At 32.1% G+C, this 21,725-nt stretch overlaps 1 non-coding gene across 1 annotated transcript; it reads right to left on the reverse strand.

Moving 5' to 3' along the window:
- Positions 1-20,769: 20,769 nt before the first annotated feature.
- LOC128284443 (small nucleolar RNA R71) lies at positions 20,770-20,876 on the reverse strand. The gene has a single exon (XR_008274869.1). It is a non-coding gene; the product is annotated as a small nucleolar RNA R71 (small nucleolar RNA).
- Between the last annotated feature and the right edge of the window lie 849 nt (positions 20,877-21,725).

Genomic DNA, 21,725 nt, shown 5'->3' on the forward strand with positions numbered 1-21,725 from the left:
CATGAGATCTAAATATTCTTAATCTTTTCTTTATTCTTTAGTATTTGCATGTCTCCCGGTTTAAGTTTAGGTTTGATAAATATGTGGTTAATATTTGATAGTTTAGAATGATTGCCTTGTCAATAAGAAATTTAATCGATTGATTGATTCTAATATTTGTGACAAACTGCATAATTGTTTGTGCAGTGTGGACATGCAATTTAACTTAAATAAACCCGGTTTTCTATTTGTTGGTTAGATTTGGGACTCTTTTTTTCTTAATGCTATTGATAGATTAAATTCTGAGCGATAGTTATAAGATTGTTTGTCAATAAGGTAAGTAATTAATTACAATTGTCTTAATTATCGAGAAGGTAAGAAGAGATTAAATTGCTAGGCGGTCATCGACAATTATAACCAATTTATTAAGAGCATTGAAAACCATCATTTCATCAATGATCAAACCTTTAATCAAATGGAGATTTTGTTTTGACTAGAGCTTCATCATATTTATTTTCCTCTAAATTTTTAATTATCACTTTCTTTACTAAGTTTTAAATGTAGTTTTCTTCACATATTAGTTTTATTTTAAAACAAAAAACCCTCATTTTTAGTTTTTTTTTATTTGTTTTAGTCGAAGTGATAAAATTACTACTTATATTTTTGGATTCAATCCTATTAAAATTTCATATACTTGAGTAGGTTATATTTTTGTAGGTTCCGAAAACCTATCAAATTTTAGTATTTTACTAAAATATAATCATATACAAAATATGTTAGACATGTTTCGCCACGTGAACGACACCTCGCTACATCACTGGACCTCATCTACCAAGTATCCCTAGTAGGGAAACATGCCACACTAAGAAGGGTGCCTTGCTTGACAGCTTTGCTATCACAATCATTTGTGTATCTTATAACCATGTTCCATCAAGTCACATTATAGATCTATCTTAACCTAAACAACGTGAGCTCTAGTGGCATTCTGTGAATTACAACCCACCATAAATCTTTTCCTTTAATAGCCATTCTCTCGCCATAATCATCCATGATAATAACAACCTAGGAAGTTCTGACACAAACACTACTAAAAGTGAAGTACCTTTAACAGATTTAAACCCTCAATCCAAAAAATAAAAGATTTACAAAAGAGAAAGCTAAAGAAAAGGTGGAAACTTACCTAAGCAAGAAATCTTCCAAAATTTCAACCACTTTTCGAGTAAGAAGAACGAATTTGCAATGAAATTTCTCTCAAATTCAAAAGACTTAGAAGCCTGCACTATGGTTTCAAATATGGGCAGTATTTATAAAGACCGCCAAAGCTTCTTCAACAAGCCACTAATGCATAGCTTCCAAACGCATTGCAACCTCAATCATTCATTGCATAACACATGGGCCATAATTCATTACAACTTACATAATGTGTGTAGTTTAAGTAATCACTAATGCACGTTTCCTTAGGTCATACTCCAATAAATTTTTCGTTATGGATCATACTCCACGTGTGTTAAACAAATTAAATAAAATCCTTCTCAAATTCCAACATGACATGCTACGCAACTCCTTTGTATACCTCACAAAACCCTTTTTAGTCTTAGCAAAGGTCATTGTATAACCCCCCATCGATCAAGTGAGGCAATTGTTAAACTTACCTCGCCAGGTTAATGACACCTAGCCAAGTCAATGGACCTCATCTACCAAGTATCCCTTTACTAAGCAACACATCTCTCAAAGAAAAGCTTCCCACTTAATAGGATTGTTGTCAAATGTATTCGCATATCTTGTAGCCACATCTCATTAAGTCACATTGTAGATATGCAGTGTGCCTCGTATTTATGAGCTGACGTCTTGACGAAAAAGAGTCGACGTCGTGACGAGACGACCACGATGTCTCGATGAGAAGATTGGCCATGTCTCAACGAGGAGCATGCGACGTTGCATCGTTGTGACATGTTCCCAATTCAACTGGGTTTTCTTCTCCTAATTAAACTCATATATTGTTTCCTAGTTAAACTCTAATTAGTCTAGGTTATTTTAGTCTTATTTAATCTACAAATTTAGCCTATAAAAGGGGTTGTTGTAACCTAGGATAATAATCTTCATCATCTTTGAGATTGAGAGAGTTTTAGGGAATTTTAGATTTTAGCTAGAGTGCTTTGTTATTTCGAAATTTAGGGTTGTTTCTTGAGATTATCTCTATATTCTACTCTTTTGATTTTTGCTCATTTAGTGAAGTCTCCAAATCCCACCAACAGAATTAAAAAACTATATAAAATTGTTTTTGTTTTATATATTAATATAACATATGTTATGTGTATATATAGTATTTGTGCATGTTGATTTGAAGTATTTGTTCACTTGTAATGTCGTATGTTAAGTATGACTCATATTTCAGTCAAATTTGAGAAATAATCTTCTAGTTAACCTTTGTTTATTTATTTTAATCAAACTTTGATTAGTCTAGATTATTTTATTATTTGACCTATACATTTAGCCTATAAATAGGCTCTTTTACAACATTAAAAAATATACCCATTAGAAATTAGAACTCATAACACTTTTAGAGAATTTTGTGTTTACGTTTTGAGGGTTGTTTGTTTTTCGGGTTTTCAGGGTTTAATTTTATCTCCATCTTTTGTTCTCTTCGTTCTTTTGCCATTATAGTAAAATTATCTTTACCTGTGGTTTTTTATCCTTTTTGGATGAGTTTTTTCACGTTAAATTTATGTGTTCAATTTCTCAATTTCTTTTGCTATTTTTTTACTTGGTACTTAATCGGGTCGATTCTCAACATTGTATTATTAACTTTTGGCACTTGATTTGGCCTGTTTAGATTCATATTATAAATTAAGCAAGTTATTTTACTTTTACTAAACATAATTTAAAAAAACTAAAGATTAACACGCACGTAAAAATTATTGACAAATATTTTTAAATAATATTTTAATATCAATAATCACATTAAATTTTGATTATATTCAAAATTGATTCAATTAAAATTTTAAACAGAAATTCTTCATTTACCTAAAATACATGAAATTTCCAATTATTTAATCCAATCAATACATACAATCAAATTATTAATTAGTTTAAGTTAGACTTGCCACATGGAACTCACCCACGTACAGCTTAAGTTTATAGACTTTTCAATAGTTATTAAAAGTTTAGGTATAGTTGCGCGCAAAGTTTGACAAATGAAAGTACAAAACACATTATATGTACAGGGAAGAAGGACAAGGATATTATAAATTCCCCTATGATTTGATTTTTCTGCCTACTAGCTTACGTGCTACATATTGATGATATATATTATTTAGATATAATAAGTTGCACCTTAATTTTATAAAAAATTATTTTATTTTTATTTAATTTTTCTGTTTTTAATATTTAAATTTATCTTTTTTATCAAATCACTTTAAAATTGATCAAAAAATTAATGTCTTTTAACTTTCTTGACATAACATATACATGGATGACAAGTTAACGTGTAATTGAATTTTTAAAATTCAAAATATTATAAAAATTATTTTAAAAATTTAGAATTATTAAAATTATTAAAAGGTATAAAATTATAAAAAATATATTTTAATAATTTTTATATTTTAAAAATTAATTAAATATTGATATGTTATTTATATGATAATTTACATGTATGTCACATCATCAAAGTTAACAACAAACTATAGCTTTTCCATCTATTTCAAGGTAATTTGACAAAAATACAAGTTCTAAAACTAAAAGAGACAAAAAATTAAATGGAGGGCTAAAATTATTTTTTTTAAAATTTAGAGAGCTAAAGAAATCATTATACCTATTATTTAATATAAATTGTTAGTACTTATTAAAAAATTATATTCGTTAATTCTTTATTTTGATATTAATTTATGATAAATTTAGTAAAAATGCTATCATATTATATCAAAACACCTGAATTATTATGGATATTATCAACATTAATTATACCATACTTACCGAATTATATAAAAATTAAGGAGATTATATAAGGTTGCTAAGATCATATAAAGATTATTCTTAAACATATATTATTATTATTATTATTATTATTCGATTTAAGAATTTTAAAATTATAAATAATTTAGGAATAGTATAAAAATCTTATTGAAGGCCTTCACAAATCTATCAAATGATGTTAATTACACATAAATCTAACTTACAAACCTGTTACGTAAACATCATCATGCTTTGGAATAGAAATCTATATCTTTTCACTCTATCCTTCCTTTATTTAACTGATTAAAATTTTCATTTTGGTACATTAGTGATACGGTCAAGTTAAAATTCACGAATAAGTTAAAATTTATTTTTATTATTAGTAATTTTATCAAGATATTTAAAATATAAAAAGATAAAAATATTTTATATTAATATAAATTTTTCAAATATGTAAAGGTATTTTTGTAAATTTTTTAATGAGTTAATGTCCAGTTGACTAATGACATTAATTCAGTCAAAAATTTAAATAATTGTATAAATATTTAAATACAAATAACTTAAGCAAAACAATTCGTTTAACAAAATTGAAATATATAACAATATTAAAAAAGGTTCTAATTGAAGTGGTAAAAAAGTTTTATAGGTATCGGTGGTAAGAAGAATTCACATCTTAACACTCCTAATTTTTTATTGATTTTTAAAAGGCATATTTCGCCTCCAATCTCACAAAAAATTATATTAATCATCCATTTAATTTTTCACTTTTCAACTTATGTTGTTTGTCAAATTACCAAAAATGGATGAAAAAGTTAACATTTATTAACTCTGCTAACGTGGCATACACGTCGATTGCCATGTGGACATCATATAAGCAATTAATTAAATTATAAAATTTTAAAAAATATAAAAAATGTTAAAATTATTAAAAAAGTATAAACAATATAAAAATATTTTTATTTTTAAAACTAATTGATTACTAATGTGGTATATACGTTGCAATCTATGTATATGTCACATAAGCAAAGTTAATAAATGTTAATTTTTATCAATTTTGATAAATAATATTAGTTTAAGAGATAAAACAGATGAAAATTTAAATAAAAGGATAATATATACAGTAAAGTTGAATAGCTAAAAGAATTCATTGTATCTGTTTTAACTTAAAAAAAAAAAAAGAAGAAGCTTGTATGATCTTACCAACCTTACTGGGAATCTAAAATTTCATATCTTGTAAAATTTTAATAAATATTAAAATTAAAAAAATAAAATAAAATGTGTGGTGGGAGTGGGGCCACAAAATTTTTGTTCATGGTTTGGTGCGGCCCATAAAGTTAAAGCATATGATAGCCCACTTTTACAATAAGCCCGGAAATGTTTTGCGACTACCAGGCCTGTTTTAAACTTTGAATAAGCTCACTTCAGATGCTCTATAATATAAAAATGTATCTTTCTGCTACATTGAACATTTTGGAGATACTATTTTCTTTTCTCATTACTATACTACTCATGAACAATCAAAATTGTAACTTCCTTTTATATTTTTTGACAGACGATATATGATTTGTTGCCGTATACAATTTCAAGTTGATTGGCATAAAATTTAGGGTTAAATCTTTGTGGTTATAAATTCTTTTTTCCTTTTCCATTGTAATGTAATTGGTCGGGCCTCATTAATCGATGCATCAGCCTTTTATAATATTAAGATAAAAGTAAGACTCACTAATAATCGCAATAAATAATATTTTAATTTATTTTTAAATTTATTTAAATTTTATCATTTAATCTTGGAATAATTCTATTGAGTATATTTTATTATCGTGTTGTGTTTTAATTATTTTGTTATGTTGTATGCATAATTTTATTATGCCAAAAATGTCTAAGTTCTAATTGACAATATTCCATTACTCCACTATTATCTCGTGTGCCATTGCCATCATATTGTTTTCATGTCAAAATTGTTTTCAAGGTAATACATATTATATAAATTTTAATAATTTACTTTAATTTTGATACATATATTTATAGGTAAACTATAAAATGATTTATTTCTTATTTTTATCTATATTTACATTTTGGTCATAGATATTTTAATTATGACAATTTAGACACTAATATTATCAATTTATAACAAGTTGGTCATTGTGCAATTATTCACCTTTAAAGGTGTGACAAAAATCACACGCGGCATAAATTGTGTCATTAGATGCAGACATGTCATTCATGTTAGTGTCGCATAATTAAATTGCACAAAAGATTCCAAAGTAACTCAAAATAAGATTGTCTAAAAGGCGCAATTAAAAATCGAAAACCTTAACCTTTGATTAATTTTTTAAATACTTAAACAAGTGGCCATAAAAAAACTTATAATAAAATTCAAAACCAAATTTTATAGAACCAAACTTAAAATTAAAATTTTTAAACATGTATCATGATCGACATGAATTTATATCATAGCATCCAAAAAATTTGAATATATATAACAGTAAACTAAAATTAATTAGACCAAAAAATATAATTGTAACGATAAAACAAATCTAATTGAGTCTATTGAAAAATTTATAACTATTCTCACAGTTGTATGATTCACAAATAATATACTCCATAACAAAATTATATAACGTGGCACATATAATCTTGTATGGGCACTATAAAAAGAACTGTAATGCCCTAATTAACTTATCCCTATTTCTGTATATATTTGATAAATATCTATCTGCTTCAGTGGTTAAGTGTTCTAAGTGTGTATGAGAGGTTTTGGGTTCAAGTCTCATCTTTGCCAATTTTGTTATTTTTCTAATCCTAGCCTTATACTTGTTGAATGAGCTTTTATAAAATTGTTTGACAATTTATTTTAGAATGAGCTTGCTAGTTCAAGTGGTAAGGGGGTTGGTGTGTTGGAGGTCTCGAGTTTGAGACCTATGTAATCATAGATGATTAATTTTTGTTTCAGTTGGCTTAAAGAATTTGACTGGTCTTGAAAGTCTGAGTTGGTTGGGTTGTTAGTGGATGTAGTGGGATTGTGATCAAATGGGGATTCTGTTTATCTTAATTTTTATTTTATTTTTTTCTTCTTAAAAAATTTGCTACCCTTTCTAACGTTCTGCTTCTTTCTTTCCTACCACTTCTTGTTTCGCGTTCCTTGCATTCTATTCAATCAATTGTCGTTTTATTTGTTGGGGCTTCGCATTGCGATTGTGCATCATTCATCTTGGTAGGTTTGTCTTTTGGTTTTCGTTCTTTTGAATAGGTGTTGATGTTGTGATTTTGGAAATTAATCTTGGTGAGTGTAATGCGTAGGAGAAGACAGTGAAACTGTGGAATACACCACAATAGCTTAGTTCGTATTAGTAATCTCTGCTCATCGATGGTACGTGTAACATCCCTAAACCGTATCCGTTGCCGGACTAGGCTTAAAGGCTTTACCAGACAAATCGGAATATTTTACGAACAATTCATAGTCAAACATTATCATAGAGTCCCTTATATTGGTTATTGAGACCTTAAACATGCATTAAGAAGGGGTCGGGACTAAACTAAGCTCATACAAAATTTTTCGAAACATAAACATTTTTCAAAGTTGTACAAGTCACACGCCCGTGTGAGCAGGTCGTGTGCCTCACACGGCTTTAGAAACGCCCGTGTGTCTAGGCCATGTCAAAACAGGGCATACATACTGACTTGTCCACACGACCACAAGACACGCTCGTGTGCTAGGCCGTGTGAAAATTAGGGAGGCTACTGACTTAGGTCACACGGCCAGTCACACGCTCGTGTGTCTAGCCCATGCTCGAAATTGACTAGGTCACATGGCCTAGTGCACGCCCGTGTGTGCGATCGTATGGTCTGCCCAGGCTCATTTCAAAATGGCCATTAAGCAACATGGCTGAGACACACGTCCGTGTCCCTGTCCGTATGGGCAAAAATAGGCCATTTACAAGACCAATTTGCCACCCATTAAGGGTTCTCCCTAAAATCAACAAATAAACATCAATTGCATACCAAATGCTCAACCATTTCACAAACAATACATACACCAATCATGTCATATAATTACCAACCAAATTCATGCTTATTCACCATTCCAAATCATACCAAATCATGAGCCAAAATCATGCCAAAACATATGATCCACAATCTTAATTTACTTCATTCAATCTCATGCCAAAACTTACCAAACTCCAAAATAAGCACTTACCACAAACTTACCCAAAATGACCTATTCTCTTGGCCATTCAAGAACATATCATATTAGCATAATTACATCACATAATTCATACTGTAACACCCTAACCCGTATCTGTCACTGGAATAGGGTTACGAGGCATTATCGATCATAAAACAATTTAGAACAAACTTTCTTTATAAAGTTAATCATCTAGTAATTTTTTTTATACATTTCATTTGACATACTTATCAAATATGTATACTTTAACTTTTATGACATTTGAATAATTCAAATATAAAATATTTTAATTATCAAACAAATGTTATGCTTACACTTTATACAATCAAACATACATTATTTCCTTTCATATAAGTGAAGTATTCCATAGTAACATTCGTTTGCCTTATTACTACATTTTTATAACATGAATAAATAATTATACAATTCACTTAGCATATGCTAAAATATATCATCAACTTAGCTAATTAAACCACTCAAATAAATTATCCAAAATGTTCAAATAGTGTGCCACTTGAAAACGATACATAAACATATTCATTTCATGTCTATTCGGCCACCAAGATCTACTAGTACACATTAATTGATTTTCAAATATTTATCAAATCCAAATAGTCATACCTATCATTATTTTATAACATAAGCATACTCCAATGTACCACATATTCTTGACATACATTTTACTAATTAATGCATTACATATTATAACTCAAACACAAACATCATTTACTTCATAACTGAAACCCCACCTTTTATCCTATTACATATAAACTTCGAGTTAATAAATGAGTCATACCATTTCATCTTGTTCAAAAATATGTATACATATATACATATATAAATATATATATACAGGTACTGAATCACCAAGTTGACCTTAACCCTTCCATATATTTCCACCAAATAACTGAGTACACAAGTACATTATATGAGCTTCCAAGTCAATTCATGATACAATCTATACTTCACAAGAATAAATCAATAACCAAATATAAACATATATCCCATACACAAATCTTATCTACTACGTAATAAACATATCAAAATAAACCTTTTCCTATATTCGAACATAACCTATCATACTATAATACCAAATCATGATTAACACCTTAACCAAATTAACAACCAAATTCACTCATACTTTTATCTATCCATATGTCAAAACCGAATCAACCAAATGAACATATCCAAAATTACTAACCAACTTCAATTCACAAAATAGATATCATGAATACCATTCATTCATGACATATAGCATAATGTCTAAATGAACGTAAGCCATAATCAAACAAAACCATAATAAAGCATTGAAGGTAGGCCATTTTCGCATGGCTTAAATTATACAAAACCAAAATCCAACATTTCAAATTACAATCTAGCCTATACATGCCATAAGTTCGAAAATTCAGCTTATGAAATACCGAAGACAGTCGATAGTGTGATAAGCTTCTCTGACGATTCCCGAGCTCGAAACTTTAATCCAAAATCTCGGACGATGTAAATCGGAACGAGACAACTAGTCGACAACTTTCATTTTTCCTCGATCCAAATCTGATTTCTTTGGTTCTTGATCTTGATTGAGCTTGAATATATGCCGAACCCTAGCTTGGTTTTCTTTGTTTTAGTTTCAGTTAAAAAGAATAGAATGAACATGGCTTATTATTTTATGATATATGTTATATTATATTAGTTTTTTAAATTAACTTTAATGAAATAATATAAAAATCATATAACACATGTCTATTACAATGGGCTAATTGCAACATAAAGGCTTTCACTAATAAAGCCAATAGCAATTAGGCCTTTTTTAGAAATAACCACCCAATTTTCGTTTTACACAATTAAGTCCTTTTATTTAATCAGGTATCTAAAAGACAAAATTAAATCACGAAAATTTCACAGATATAAATTCACAAAAAATAAACATAGAAAATAATTTTTAAATATTTTTTTGACTCGGATTGGTGGTCCCGAAACCACTGTTCCGATTAGGGTCTAAATCGGGTTGTTACATATACCAAAAACACATTCATATGCACAACCAAAACCAAGCCAAATCACATGGCTAAATATATACATTACCAAACATATTCACACACTTCTAGCCTATACATTCCAACTTCAATATATACATTTTCAAAAGGTACCAAAATATAGTTCGATAGTGTGGTAATAATCCTCGATGATCCTCGAGCTCTCAGTAGCTTCGATATCTATAAAACAGTTGAAAAACACACAGAGTAAGCTTTCAAAAGCTTAGTAAGCCATATACAAATAAACTTATCATTCAAAACATGAAAGCATCATCAAATTACATATAATCCATGGCCAAATACTATCTCTTACCACATAGTTCATATACATTTCACATACTCCCAATTCATTTACACATATAGCATATTTCTCATACTTATAACACATATCATCACTTGTACATATACTTACCTTTTATTCTCAAACATAGTATAAATTTCAAACGTACTTGAATCAGATACATCGTTTCTCAGAATGCCAGTTGAACCGTTTGGAATCATAAGGATATGCGGATAAATCAGGAAGCTCGTACCATGCCAATGTCCCATACATGGTCTTACATGTAATCAAATATCGATGCCACTGTCTCAGATAGGGTCTTACACGAAATCAAATACGATGCCAACGTCCTAGATGTGGTCTTACACGTAAGTCATAAGTCGATGCCAACGTCCCAGACGTGATCTTACACGAAAACACATATCAGATCCTATGTCATGACATATGTATCCTAACAATTCCTATGGTTTGTACGGGGCTTTTCAAACATCGGAACTTTGTCGATACCCTCTCAGATATCTCATATTCAATGCATTAAGCTATTCATCATTATTCAATAACATATAAGCACAAATAAATCATTTCAAACACATTTATTTGTATATAGACTTACCTCGTACGAAAATGAACGGAAATGAACAACTATTTAATGACTTTCGTTTTCCTCCGATCTAATTTCATTTTCTTTGGTTCTTGATCTAAAAACATTCAAATTTAACCATTTTATTCACCAAATCATTCACTTCAATCCAAAAACACATATTTAGGGTATTTTACAAATTATCCCTCACATTTTTACATTTTGACACTTTAGTCCTTAATTCATAAAATCACAAAATACACAAAATTTCTATATACCCATGTTAAGCCAAATTCTCATAGTATTCATATAAGCCCATATATTTCATTTATTTCACATTTTAGTCCCTCAAATTCTCCTTTTTACAATTTAATCCAAATTACTCAAATTCATCAAAAATTCAAAGACAAAACTTAGTAACCTAACACATATCTTCCATTTACCATCATCAAACTTCATAAAACTCATAGTTTCAACAATGGCATAACTCAAAATCATCAACAAAATTAGAAAATAAGACATGGGCTTGATAGATTACTAAACAACAATCACAAAAACGTAGAAATTATAAAAAAACGAATCAAAACACATACCTTAATCACCTAAGTCAATAGTTGAACCCTAAAGCACTTGTTCTTTCTTTTTATTTGTGTAAATTCGGTAAGATGAACACAAAATAAGCTTAATTTCATGTTTTGTTTTATTAACAATAACTTTAATAACTAAATACCAATTTTTCCCTTAATAAATAAACATTTAAAACTTTAGCATTAAGGCCATAAATGTCCACTCAAGCTTTCAAAGGTCTAATTGCATCATAAGGACCTCTCCTTTAATAAAACAAATCAATTAACCACTTTAACAAATAGCAGGCAACTTTTACATTTTACGCGATTAGGTCATTTTTCAAAATTAAACACACAAACAATCGAATTTTCATACGAAACTTTCACACATATAAATTCACATATTATAAGTACGTAAAATAATATTAAAATATTTTTGACTCAGATTTGTGGTCCTGGAACCACTATTTTGACTAGGGTCTAAATCAGACTGTTACAGTAAGTGTGTGAATGTGGTTGGATGTTTTTCTAAGGTTTTGTTTCGGGATAGGTTTCGTTTGAGCTTCATAATATCGTTACTGATTGCAGAGCTTAGTTTGTCGATTTTAGGTGCTGGTGGTCTCAGGAGTGTTTTCATATCGAAATCGAATCAGATGTGTACTTGAAACGCAGAAAAATAAGTTTAAGCAAAAGTCGAAAAACTGTTCTGTCGATGCCATATGAGCTTGTGGTCACCCGTTTGTCGGCGTGTGCGAGACACGGTCGTGTGGTCGACAAAGGCATGGCCGTGTGCATGACACGGCTGTATGGTGGTCAGAGTGTGGCCGTGTGAGCCATACAAGCTAGGCCAAGTTGGGCGTATGGGTTTTTGGGCCAGGCTGTGTGGGTCACATGGGCAAGGACAATTTGGGTGTGTGGGCCCACATGAGCACGTGGGCCCATATTTCTAAAATTTTTCCTAAGGTCGCAAGGGTCGTTCCAATCAACTGTGGGCCTACCGTAGGATCGGTAAGGGCTAACCAAACCGTAAAACTGTAGACCTAATAGTCTGATATTTTGTTCTAAGTATGATAATGCTAAGCATGTCTGATTATTCTAAGATCTGTACATAAGCATGTTGAGCATGTCCAGTATGTTATTCTGTATATGTTTCTGTATATGATTGTGGGGTGGGATTTGTATATGAGGAGGAAGTATTATGTACGGTGATCATCGCCTATATTCTGGTAGCTTGGCTGCACATCATCTGACATGTGTCGTAATGACACGATATGGTGTGTAGGGATGGGTGGGTTTTTAACCTCACATGGTGTGATGGGATAGTCAGAGTTTGTCACAGCCCGATTTTGGGCCTAGTTGAAACAATCATTTTGGAACCACTATTATGAGGCCAAAGAAATTATTTTTGATATTATTTTATGTGTCATAGTATGATTATATAAGTGCATGAAAATTTTGGTAAATTAATTTTAGCAATTGTGAGCTTAATTATGAAAAAGGACTAAATCGCATATGGGGCAAAAGTTTTGTTTTGCTAGCCAAATGTGTTAAATAGCTAGAGAACCATAATTGAAGGTTTTTAAAGTGCAAATAGTTAATTAAATATAGGCCAGCCGCCCGTAGAGACGAAGATAAGACAATTTTCAAAGTTAGGTGGAATTTGGTGGCTCATTTGTCTAAAAATAACATAAAATAAAGAGGGAATGATGTCATCTTCTTCTCATCTCTTTCTCCATAAAAAATACCAGAAAAGAGGGGGTTTTTGAAGCTTTAAAATTTCATCTAGGTTATCCTCTTGCAAGTAAGTAATTTTCATAGTCATTCTTGGTAATTTTTGTACTTTTGGGACCCTTGTAGCATGAGCTAACTAATGACGGGACCATTTTGCAAAATGGCTGAAAGTATAGGGTTTTCCATGAGATTATTTATGTTTTTTTCTAAATTTTTATGGAAGAAAATGAGTCTTGGTTGTGTAATAAATAACTTTTTTGAAAGGAGTTTGCATGAAAACACTTAAAAATGGCTATTTTGTAAAGTTTGTAAAATAAGTTGTAATTGTGTGAAATAATTGAAATTGTGAGTTGTTATAGTTATAAAAAGAATTCGGCTAGGCTTGGTAAAGGAGGATATTTGATAAAAATCGATTTACAAGCCTAAGGGTAAAATAGTAATTTTTGTAAAATCTAAGGGCAAAACAGACTTTTTGCCAAATTGTGAATTATAGAATTTTTAATTAATTTAATGATTAAATGAGTGAATTTCATTATGTTAGATCAAGAAAATCGAGATTTATGCTTAAATCGGAAAGTACGAGGTTATGGACTAAAATGGAGTAATTAGCCGAAATTGCATTCGAGGTAAGTCCGTGTGATTAAATAAGTATGATATCCATGTTATTGTTAATATACTTGAAATCTATCTTGCTATGACTGTATTGAATTTTATGTTGAAGATATTGTATATGACAAAATGATGCCAAATGTTAATAACATGTATGTGATGATTGAATGCATTGGAAATTTGATAGAATATGATATTCCATTGAAACGAGTAAGTTGGGTGTAAATAATGCAACTACATGGTTATTATGTGTGATTAAATTGAAATAGCATCAATAGTTTGATTATGACTATGAGTAATGGTATGATGAGACTTATCATGATAAACTCCCGGTTGAACCTTAGGAATAGATTGGATAATCATGCCATAATATTTGGGTGATATGTGTGCTAGTGTAAGACATGTCTGAGACATGCATCAACCTCGAAATATGCAATCTAGTGTAAGACCTGTCTGGGACATGGCATCGACACCGATAGATGAGATCCAGTGTAAGACCTATCTGCAACATGGCATCAGCCTCGATATATGAAAGTAAGTGTAAGACCTGTCTGGGACATGGCATCGACTTAGACATGTGAGCCAATGTAAGACCATATTTGAACATGGCATCGGCATCGTACCTATGTTTGAGGCTTAGTGATTATCCTGTGGAATTCCAAATGGTTCAACGGGAAATTTACGATTTAAGTCGAAATGACAGAGCTTATGGCTATGTTGTGAGTCGTACAGGTACTTACATGAAATTGATGAGATGTGAATTCAATTCATGTTGTATGATTAATAAGGAATGAATATGAGTAAGTATATGAGCATGTTGAGTAACACAGGTATGTATGTCAAAATCATGAGAAATGATTTCAGTTTCTGACGCATATTTGGTGAGGATGTAAATAGGTAAGTCATGCCTTTGAGAATGATTTTGTGATTACCTTATGATTTTAGGTCTATACTTATGATGTATAAACATGTATTTTTACCAATGTGGTGAAAATGAATTAATAAGGTTTGATGAACTTAGTGTTATTAATTTACACTAAAATAGTTTTGGACAGCAGCAGCAGTTTGAATTTGAAAATCCACCAAAAATTTTGGAAATTGAGTTAGAAGCTGAATAAAATATGAAATTAAAGCTTAATGAGTCTAGTTTCACATAGAAGAAACTGTGTAAGAAAAAAAGTTCCATGTTATGAAATATTTAAATTGTTGTGAGATAGAGTTAGAATGATTTCAAAATCCCCTATTCTGATTTGAGAAAATCATTGAAAATTGTAAAAAAATATTTATGGGTTATAATTTATATGATTAGAATTATAAATGAGTCTATTTTAAAGAGAAATAGATAGAGCATCATCTGAGCCTCGTATTATGAGATAATTAATTTTTAGAGAAGAGGGGTCAGAACTGTCAGACAGCAAAAAAGGGGTAACTTTAAGGAATAAATTGTATTTATTGGCTAGACCAAAAATTCTTAAAATTTTATGGTAAGAATATATATGACTCTAGTTTTATAGAAAATTAGCGGATCTTAATTTGAAGTTCCGTATCTTTAGATATAAATAATTTAGTAACTATGACTCGAGAAAATAACTTGATTAGAACATAAGTAAAAATGCAAATAAGGTTGTATTATCTTGAGAAGCAAGTTGATAAATTGCTTATCATTTTCATACAGTTTTACTAAGCTATAAATCTTACCCATTCCTTTCCATTTCTTTAGTGTTATCAGGTTAGCACGGGGTTGGAGATCGTCGGAGGCAGCATCACACTATGTAGCTATCACCTTTGGAGCATTGATACATATGTTAGCATTTTCAAGTGAGTGGCATGTATAGGGGCTCAGTTTTATGATATGAGTTATTTTGGTTAGCCAAATGTGTTGGCCTATATTGAGTTATTTGTATCTGGTCATGAAGTGTGGCTCATATTGATTATGGTTTGTGAACTTATCTATCTATGCTATGTTCTAATGCTTGTGATGTGATGATGTGATTATGCTTGTTGGCCATATATGGTTGGTGTTATGAATTATGTGCATGATGAATGCTTTATGACCAATCGAAATGGTTATGGCCATGAATTAAATGTGTAATATGGAACTAAGATGATGATTATAAAAATTTGGTAAAATGGTCATTAAATGAAAAGGCTAATGAATAGGTATTGTTGTGTCTTGACTTGATATTATATGAGTATGTGAAATGTATAAACGATAACATGTTAATGTTATGAATGTGTCTTAATATGGGATGCTAAATTATTAAAATGATGTCATGATATGTGTCCTTGGTGGGTATAAAGATGTGAAGGATTAAGGGTAACATAAAGGCTTGGAAAATAGCCTAAGTGTCGGCCACACAGGCTGAAACACAATCGTGTGTCTCAACCGTGTGGGGGACACGACCTTAGCACATGGGCGTGTGGCTTGGCCGTGTGGTTTAATTTAGTTTCTGACATTATAATCAGAGAGTTACACAGCTAGAGGACACGGGCGTGTCGAAGGCACGTGGGCGTGTTCCTGAGTCGACACGGGCGTGTGACTTTTTATCATGGGAAATTTTTCTAAGTTTTCCTGAAACTTCTCAAAGTTCTCAGTATAGTCCCGAATCAATCTCGATGTATGTTTTGGGCTTTGTAGACCTAAATAAGGAATGACATACATGTGTTTGAAAAGTTTTGAAATAAAAGAAATTTTACGGCCTGATTTTTGTATGTATGTGTATGTTTAAGTCCGATAATGCCTCATACCTTGTCCCGATGTCGGACACGGGTAAGGGGTGTTACATTTAGTGGTATCAGAGCTATGGTTTAGTCAGTTCTCAGGCTAACCTAGCACGTATGAGAGTCTAGCTATACATGCCACAGATATATGATAGTGTGATGTCTCTCAACGCGAATGAGAACTATCTTGCTCAGAAAAAAGTACTCTCCAACCGAGCTACACCCAACTATGTTGATAGTAATACCAAAGTATTTGAATGAAGTGCCGTGGTGATGAGTTGAAACTCGAAAAGGTACGAACAAGATTCATAATATCATGCTACGAATAAAATGACATTGTTCCAATTGGACATTAAAATTTTGATGGGTTGCGATGATTCCTTGAAATGAGATAAATGTCTATATTGTAATGAGTTTATTTATGTTTAATTGATGATTCTATGATGTATATGGCCGATTTACTCAGGTGAAAGCATGTGTTTAGATAACTTATCAAAAATATCGATGGAATGAATGTTCATGTATACCTATTTGAATGAATTTGTTGGCAAATTCACATAGTCTAAGAGTTAAATTGCTTGGATTGATTTACATGTTTATAATGATATGCATACAATGATGTGCGAGATGAAAGTATAGATTGGAATATACTTATCCATGTTTTTTAGCTCTCATATGATTGATAAACCATAATTTATACATATTTTTATCCCATGCTTAGCACATTTATGGATGATTTCTCCTTAGAATTGGTGAATTCGATACTCCTAATCCTTTAATTTCATGTTTTATACTTAGGTGAGCATAGGAGAGTAAAAAGGGCGAGAAACGGGCCGAAAACAGAGAAAATGGACCCACGTGGGAAATCAACACGGCCTAGACTTCCTCACACGGGCGTGTCACACGGTCGTGTCCCTTTGGTAAGATCGAAACACGACTTACACGAGTAGATCACACGCTCGTGCCCATTTAACAGCCTTGACCATAGCCTTAAGTAATCACACACGGGCATGTCCTTGCCAAGCCCAAGTTCAGTCCAATTTGGAAAAGGCCAATTTTGAGTGCTCTTAGGCATTCTAAAGCCCATTTAAACACCTGATGAGGCACTTAGAAGGGGGACGCAGAGTAGGAAGCAAAGAATTACTCAAGGAAAGCCGATTGATCCATCTCAAGAGCCGGATTCATCATCAAGACTGAGGATCTCCCTTCAAGTTCCTTCAGAGGTTTTGGGTTTTCTTATGTTTTGTTATATTTATGCTTTTGAGATGTTTTCTTTCATAAATATGAACTAAACCCCCTAAATAACTAAAGGGAATGAAACCTAAGAAAGATCTTGTTATTATTATCTGAATTGTATGATAAATATTTGACTTGTTTTTAATTATGTGTTCTTAATTCTTATTTTAATATTCCAGGATATTGATTCAAGTTAACGCTCTTATTCAGAGGAGGAATAGACCCTGTCTAAGAGTAAAATTGTCATAATTAAGCGGAGTTGATTACGTGCCTAGAGATAGGGTGACAAGATTTTGTCGGATTAGCGTGAAACCTAATAAGGGAATCCATAGATCGAGTTAATGCAATTCTAGGGTATTAATTAAAAAGAGATTTCAATTATTCAACCTAGGGTTAGACGTTATTAGTCTCGAGAGGGATAATAATATAATTTAGGGATTTCTACGGATCAAGTCAAATGAATAAATCGTCTGATTTAGAGTTAAATAACAAGTGAAGTCTAGGTGGATTTTTCCTTAGGTATTGTCTCAATCAATCGAATTTTCCCAAATTTTCTTTCTGTGCATTCTTAGTTAGTAATTAGTTTAGATAACCAAACTTCTCAATTTTTAGGCTAGATAATAAAAAGGAAGTAAATACTAGTACTCATGGTTCCTTTGGGTTCGACAATCCGGTCTTGCTAAACTATACTACTGTTCGATAGGTACACTTGCCTTAATCGTGATAATAAGTTAGTCTCAAGAACGATTCATTCATAAATCTTTAAAACCTATCGCGAATATCACATATCAAGTTTTTGGCTCTGTTGCCGGGGAACTAGGATATTAGGAACACTCAATTTTTATTACTTTAGCGATTTTACTTTTATTGCAATTTAAATTATTATTTTATTTCCTAATTCTTCATTTATTTTCTTCTGACAGGTTTTTCTAGTTTATGACCAGAAGAAACCCGTCAGGACCACTACTTTTTAACGGTGAGATTGACCGCACAGTTCGCAGAAACAGACGAGAAATAAGGCGAAGCCTAAGATACACAGAGGATGAGCAAGAGGACGATACTTCAACCACAACTGAGGAGATGGCTGAAAACCAAGAAAATCCGCTACCTCCTGTGATTGCTGCTGATCTAGTAAATCAAAATCCTGCTCCATTGATAAATGGTAAACTATACATATTTTTACCCCATGTTTAATGTATTTTATGGATGATTACCCATTAGAATTGGTGAATTCGATGCTCCTAATGCTTTAATTTCATGTTTTATACTTAGGAGAGCATAGGAGAACGAAAGAAACGAGAAACGGGCCAAAAACAGAGAAAATGGGCCAAAGTACGAAATCAACACGGCCTGGACCTCTTCACACGGGCAGACCACACGGCCGTGTCAATTTGGCAAGCTCGAGCACGGCCTAAAGTAATCGAACACGAGCGTGTTACACAGGCGTGTCCCTGCCAAGCCCAAGTTGAGTCCAATTTGGAAAAGGCTAATTTTGAGGGCTTCTAGGCATTCCAAAGCCTATAAATACACCTTTGAGAAGGAAGAAAAGGGAGACAGAGAAGGGGGAGTAAGGAGTTACTCCAAGGAAGCCGATTGATCCATCTCAGCAGCCGGTAAAGAATTACTCCAAGGAAGCCGATTGATCCATCTCAGAAGCCGGATTCATCATCAAGACTGAAGATCTCTCCTCAATTTCCCTTCAGTAGTTTTGGGTTTTCTTTATGTTTTGTATTCTTTATTCTTCTGAGATGTTTTCTTATTTAATTATGAACTAAAACCCCTAAATACCTAAGGGGAATGAAACCTGAGATGAATCTTATTATTATTTTCTGAATCGTATGATAAATATTTATCTTGTTCTTAATTATGTGTTCTTAATTCTTGTTTTGATGTCCTAGGATACTGATTCAAGGCATGCTCTTTTTCAGAGGAGGAATAGACCCTGTCTAAGAGTACATTTGTCATAATTAAGCAGAGTTGATTGCACGCCTAGACATAGGGTGACAAGATTTTTCCGGATTAGGGTGAAACCTAATAATGGGATCCATAGATCGAGTTAATGCAACCCTAGAGTGTTAATTAGAGAAAAGTCTCAATTATTCAATCTAGGGATTAGATGTTACTAGTCTTGAATAGGGATAATAACATAACTTAGGGATCTCTACGGAACAAGTTGAATGAATAAATCGTCCGATTCAGAGCCAGAATAACAAGTAAAGTCTAGGTGGATTTTTCCTTAGGTATTGTTTTAAGTCAATCGATTTTTCTCAAAAGTAATTCCCCAATTCTTTTCTTTGTGCGTTCTTAGTTTAGATAATTAGTAAATTAAAACAAAACCTCTTTATTCTTAGGCTAAATAATAAAAAGACAGTCATTACTAGTACTTTTAGTTCCTTTGGGTTCGACAATCCGGTCTTACGAAAACTATACTACTGTTCGATAGGTACACTGCCTACATCGCAATAATAGTTAGTTTAAGAACGAGTAATTATAAATATTTAAAACCTATCACGAAATAATGCGATCATCCACACACTATGTATGATTATGCTAAACCTAATTTAACAGAAACTGAGTCAAGTATAGTTAGACCTGCTATTACTGCAAATAATTTTGAACTGAAACCTAACACAATTCACATGATACAACAGTTTGTTTAGTTTGATGGTTTGAAGGATGAGGATCCTAATGCTCACTTGGCAAATTTCCTAGAATTTTGCGATACATTTAAAATTAATGGCGTTTCTGATGATGCCATTTGTCTTCAGTTGTTTTGCTTTTCGTTAAGGAATAAGGCTAAACAATGGTTGAACTCGTTACCACGAGGGTCAATCACTACTTGGGAACAAATGACCAAAAAATTTTTATTAAAATATTTTTTGCCGGCTAAAATAGCCAAATTATGTAATGATATCTCTTCTTTTGTGCAGATGGATTTAGAAACACTCTACAATGCATGAGAGAGATACAAGGACCTTTTGCGAAGATGCCCTCATCATGGGCTAACACTCTGGCTACAGGTTCAAACCTTTCACAACGGCCTGAATCCTTCAACACGGTAAATGATTGACGCAACTACTGGTGGAACTATCAATAATAAGACACCTGAGGTGGCTTACAAATTTATTGAGGAGTTGTCACTGAATAACTATCAGTGGTAAGTTATGAGGACAAAGCCGACGAAGGCAGCTGCTGTTTTCAATCTCGATACGGTTACTATGCTATCTAACCAAGTAGAACTCTTAAATAAAAATATTGATGATTTGTGTGGTTCTATTCATGTACATCTAGTGATGAGGTACGATTCGAATGGAGGAGGAGCATGCACAGAATATCAACCCTTCAACCCTAGTATCGAGGAGGAACAAGTCCAATATATGGGCAATAATAACTCTAGACCCCAAAATAACCCGTATAGTAACACTTATAATGAAGTTGGAGGAACCATCCCAATTTCTCGTGGGGCGGTTAAGGAAATCAAAGGCCACAACATCCTCCGGGTTTTCAACAACCACCTTACCAGCAAGAAAAGAAGCCGAACCTTGAGAAGATGTTAACAAAATTCATCTCAGTGTCAGAAACTCATTTCCAAAATATCAAGACAACCCTTAAGTATCAACAAGCGTCAATCCAAGGGCTCAAAACTCAGATAGGCCAATTCACCAAACTGATTTTTGAACGACCACAAGGTAGTTTGCCGAGTAACACTAAATCTAAGCCAAGGGAACAAATCAATGCAATGACCATTCAAGATGCGAAAGGGTTAGTTGCACCTGAACCAGAACCAAAGCAAGAAACTATGGTAAGTAAAGGTAAGGGTGAGGTGGACCACAATGACCAGAAACCGGTAAGT

The sequence above is a fragment of the Gossypium arboreum genome, chromosome 11, assembly GCF_025698485.1.
Source record: "Gossypium arboreum isolate Shixiya-1 chromosome 11, ASM2569848v2, whole genome shotgun sequence".
NCBI classification, from domain to species: Eukaryota; Viridiplantae; Streptophyta; class Magnoliopsida; order Malvales; family Malvaceae; genus Gossypium; species Gossypium arboreum.